This window comes from Perca flavescens, chromosome 16 (genome assembly GCF_004354835.1).
Source record: "Perca flavescens isolate YP-PL-M2 chromosome 16, PFLA_1.0, whole genome shotgun sequence".
NCBI lineage: Eukaryota > Metazoa > Chordata > Actinopteri > Perciformes > Percidae > Perca > Perca flavescens.
In genome coordinates, this window is record NC_041346.1 from 12,536,032 (window position 1) to 12,541,715 (window position 5,684).

A 5,684-nucleotide genomic window follows, 5' to 3' on the forward strand; every position below is an offset into this window, starting at 1 on the left:
TTTCTTCAGCATTGTTTTTGCCTCTTAAATGAATTTTTCAGTATCAATCTTTTGACATGGGTGTGAAAACAAACCCTTGAACAAGAACCTGAAAAGTATATTCTGAGCCATTGGTACTATATTTTATGCAGTCTTTCTTAATTTAGTTTATCTGTACAATGATCATGAGCACAATGAAATAATAACCAATACCAGGTTTACCAACGTATATTTATACATTATGATATCATGACAAAACATGTTATTGTGACAACAAATGGTGGGTACTTCTGAAATGCATGATTTGCTTTTACTTTTTAACATTCTGGACTGGAGATTGTAGTCCGATAGTTTTATGTAAATGTATCTTTTTGATTTTGGCATGATCAATAAAGACTACAGGATGGTTATTTTCCCTTAATCATGCTGAGGGGATCGTTTTAGGATGTCTAGGATGAGGGAAATAATTCAATAACTTCCTTCCCTCCATTGTTAAAACACCAATAGGTTATACTATTGATAACTGGCGATTCTATTAGAAAATGAAACTGTAGACTTGTGTTGTCTTAAAGCAGGTTCTTTAGGATGTGTTTGGCAGCTTCTGGGAAAACTGTCACGTCAGGTGGGGAGGAGGGTTGATTTTATTATCATCTCCTTCTCTGTATTTACCTGACAGGAGAGAAAGTGAAATCCCATGTCCCATCCCAAGCATTAAAATGTAATGAATCATAACAACAATTGGGGCCCTTAAAATTTAATAAAAAGTCTTAAAAGTAATTTTCCAAGGTAGAAAATTATGTACTTTTGTATGCATTATCACTATCATGATACAATAGCATGCCATAACTGTCATAGTATTGTTCATCATAAAAACGTAATGGTATATAGTACAATGCCATTAAGTCATAGTATAGACAAGGCCAATGCATCACACTGCACTCCTGTGAGAGCCAGTGAATAAAGCAATTCCTTGGTCCGGTTGTTAATCCTTGCTACAAATTTTAGGGAATATTTCAAAAATGGCCGACAAGATTATCAAACCACTTGACCAACTACAAAACAAATGGTACAGCGTGTCTTCATCTTTATGGCAGCGGGGACAGGTTTTTATGAAAAATCAAGGAAACATCTTTGCAAGTCAACTTTTACTCAATTGTAATCTATGTATCAACTTGAACTGTAATAAACTATGTTTAATACAAATGGGTGTAGAATGAATTCTTGCAACTGCAGACTGCCACACTTAATCAGAAATTCAAGAAAATGTTGCACCTGGAGGTGCTGTGGTCATTTCTTCAAAAGGAAGAGAATTATTATTTGTCGAGAAAAATCATGAGTCTTAGTATGTATAAAATATATCATAAAAAGTCAGTATAGTATGTCGAAAAAAGTCATAGTACAGTATGTCCAAGAAAGTGATAAAAGAGACATAGTATAGTATGTCGAAAACAGTGATAAAAGAGTCATAGTATAGCATGTCGAAAAAAAGTAATAAAAGAGACATAGTATAGCATGTCAAAAAAGTGATACAAGAGTCATAGTATAGCAGGTCAAAAAAAGTGATAAAAGAGTCATAGTATAGTATGTCGAAAAAAGTGATGAAAGTCATAGTATAGTATGTCGAAAAAAGTAAAAAAAGACTCATAGTTTGTCGAAAAAAGTCATAGTACAGTATGTCGAAAAAAGTGATGAGAGAGTCATAGTATAGCATGTCGAAAAAAGTGATTAAAGAGTCATAGTATAGCATGTCAAAAAAGTTATAAAAGAGTCATAGTATAGCATGTCGAAAAAAGTGATGAAAGAGTCATAGTGTAGCATGTCGAAAAAAGTGATAAAAGAATCATAATATAGCATATCAAAAACATAGTATAGTATGTCGAAAAAAGTCATAGTACAGTATGTCGAAAAAAGTAATAAAAGACTCATAGTATAGTATGTCGAAAAAAGTCATAGTACAGTATGTCGAAGAAAGTGATAAAAGAGACATAGTATAGTATGTCGAAAATAGTGATAAAAGAGTCATAGTATAGTATGTCGAACAAAGTCATAGTATAGCATGTCGAAAACAGTGATAAAAGAGTCATAGTATAACATGTCGAAAAAAGTGATAAAAGAGTCATAGTATAGCATGTCGAAAAAAGTGATGAGTCATAGTATAGCGTGTTGAAAAAAGTGATAAAAGAGTCATAGTATAGCATGTCGAAAAAAGTGATAAAAGACACATAGTATAGTATGTCAAAAAAAGTGATAAAAGAGTCATAGTATAGCATGTCGAAATAAGTGATAAGTGATAAAAAATTCATAGTATAGCATGTAGAAAAAAGAGATAAAAGAGTCATAGTATAGCATATCGAAAAAAGTGATTAAAGGGTCATAGTATAGCATGTAGAAAAAAGTGATAAAAGAGTCACAGTATTGTATGTCGAACAACGTCATAGTATAGTGTGTCGAAAAAAGTGATAAAAGAGTCATAGGATAGCATGTCGAAAAAAGTGATAAAAGAGTCATAGTATAGTATGTCGAACAAAGTCATAGTATAGCATATCGAAAAAAGTGATTAAAGAGTCATAGTATAGCATGTCGAAAAACAGTGATAAAAGAGTCATAGTATAGCATGTCGGAAAAAGTGATAAAAGAGTCATAGTATAGTATGTCGACCAAAGTCATAGTACAGCATGTCGAAAAAAAGTGATAAAAGAGACATAGTATAGTATGTCGAAAAAAGTGATAAAAGAGTCATAGTATAGCATGTCGAAAAAAGAGATAAAAGAGTCAAAGTATAGTATGTCGAAAAAAGTGATAAAAGAGTCATAGTATAGTATGTCGACCAAAGTCATAGTATAGCATGTCGAAAAAAGAGATTAAAGAGTCATGGTATAGCATGTCGAAAAAAGAGATAAAAGAGTCATAGTATAGCATATCAAAAAAAGTGATTAAAGAGTCATAGTATAGCATGTCGAAAAAAGTGATAAGAGTCATAGTATAGCGTGTCGAAAAAAGTGATAAGAGTCATAGTATAGTATGTCAAAAAAAGTGATAAAAGAGTCATAGTATAGTATGTCGAACAAAGTCATAGTATAGCATGTCGAAAAAAATGATAAAAGAGTCAAAGTATAGTATGTCGACCAAAGTCATAGTATAGCATGTCGAAAACAGTGATAAAAGAGTCAAAGTATAGTATGTCGAAAAAAGTGATAAAAGAGTCATAGTATAGTATGTCGACCAAAGTCATAGTATAGCATGTCGAAAAAAGAGATTAAAGAGTCTGGTATAGTATGTCGAAAAAAGTGATAAAAGAGTCATAGTATAGTATGTCGAACAAAGTCATAGTATAGCATGTCGAAAAAAGAGATAAAAGAGTCATAGTATAGCATATCAAAAAAAGTGATTAAAGAGTCATAGTATAGCATGTCGAAAAAAGTGATAAGAGTCATAGTATAGCGTGTCGAAAAAAGTGATAAGAGTCATAGTATAGTATGTCAAAAAAAGTGATAAAAGAGTCATAGTATAGTATGTCGAACAAAGTCATAGTATAGCATGTCGAAAACAGTGATAAAAGAGTCATAGTATAGCATGTCAAAAACAGTGATAAAAGAGTCATAGTATACCATGTCGAAAAAAATGATAAAAGAGTCAAAGTATAGTATGTCGAACAAAGTCATAGTATAGCATGTCGAAAACAGTGATAAAAGAGTCATAGTATATCATGTCGAAATTAGTGATAAAAGAGTCATAGTATAGCATGTCGGAAAAAAGTGATAAAAAAGTCATAGTATAGTATGTTGACCAAAGTCATAGTATAGCAAGTCGAAAAAAGTGATAAAACAGACATAGTATAGTATGTCGAAAACAGTGATAAGAGAGTCATAGTATATCATGTCGAAAACAGTGATAAAAGAGTCATAGTATAGCATGTCGAAAAAAGTGATAAAACAGTCATTGTATAGCATGTCGACCAAAGTCATAGTATAGCATGTCGAAAAAAGTGATGAGTCATAGTATAGCGTGTCGAAAAAAGTGATAAAAGAGTCATAGTATAGCATGTCGAAAAAAGTGATAAAAGAGTCATAGTATAGTATGTCGAACAAAGTCATAGTATAGCATATCGAAAAAAGTGATTAAAGAGTCATAGTATAGTATGTCGAAAAAAGTGATAAAAGAGTCATAGTATAGCATGTCGAAAAAAGAGATAAAAGAGTCAAAGTATAGTATGTCGAAAAAAGTGATAAAAGAGTCATAGTATAGTATGTCGAACAAAGTCATAGTATAGCATGTCGAAAAAAGAGATTAAAGAGTCATGGTATAGTATGTCGAAAAAAGAGATAAAAGAGTCATAGTATAGCATATCAAAAAAAGTGATTAAAGAGTCATAGTATAGCATGTCGAAAAAAAGTGATAAGAGTCATAGTATAGTATGTCGAAAAAAGTGATAAGAGTCATAGTATAGTATGTCAAAAAAAGTGATAAAAGAGTCATAGTATAGTATGTCGAAAAAAGTCATAGTATAGCATGTCGAAAACAGTGATAAAAGAGTCATAGTATAGCATGTCAAAAACAGTGATAAAAGAGTCATAGTATAGCATTCGAAAAAAATGATAAAAGAGTCAAAGTATAGTATGTTGAACAAAGTCATAGTATAGCATGTCGAAAACAGTGATAAAAGAGTCATAGTATATCATGTCGAAATTAGTGATAAAAGAGTCATAGTATAGCATGTCGGAAAAAAGTGATAAAAGAGTCATAGTATAGTATGTTGACCAAAGTCATAGTATAGCATGTCGAAAAAAGTGATAAAACAGACATAGTATAGTATGTCGAAAACAGTGATAAGAGAGTCATAGTATATCATGTCAAAAACAGTGATAAAAGAGTCATAGTATAGCATGTCGAAAAAAGTGATAAAAGAGTCATTGTATAGCATGTCGACCAAAGTCATAGTATAGCATGTCGAAAAAGTGATGAGTCATAGTATAGCGTGTCGAAAAAAGTGATAAAAGAGTCATAGTATAGCATGTCGAAAGAAGTGATAAAAGAGTCATAGTATAGTATGTCGAACAAAGTCATAGTATAGCATATCGAAAAAAGTGATTAAAGAGTCATAGTATAGCATGTCGAAAACAGTGATAAAAGAGTCATAGTATAGCATATCGGAAAAAAGTGATAAAAGAGTCAGAGTATAGTATGTCGACCAAAGTCATAGTACAGCATATCGAAAAAAAGTGATAAAAGAGACATAGTATAGTATGTCGAAAAAAGTGATAAAAGAGTCATAGTATAGCATGTCGAAAAAAGAGATAAAAGAGTCAAAGTATAGTATGTCGAAAAAAGTGATAAAAGAGTCATAGTATAGTATGTCGACCAAAGTCATAGTATAGCATGTCGAAAAAAGAGATTAAAGAGTCATGGTATAGTATGTCGAAAAAAGTGATAAAAGAGTCATAGTATAGTATGTCGAACAAAGTCATAGTATAGCATGTCGAAAAAAGAGATAAAAGAGTCATAGTATAGCATATCAAAAAAAGTGATTAAAGAGTCATAGTATAGCATGTCGAAAAAAGTGATAAGAGTCATAGTATAGCGTGTCGAAAAAAGTGATAAGAGTCATAGTATAGTATGTCAAAAAAGTGATAAAAGAGTCATAGTATAGTTTCGATAAAAAGTAAAATGGTATAGCATAGTCGAAAAACAGTGATAAAAGAGTCATA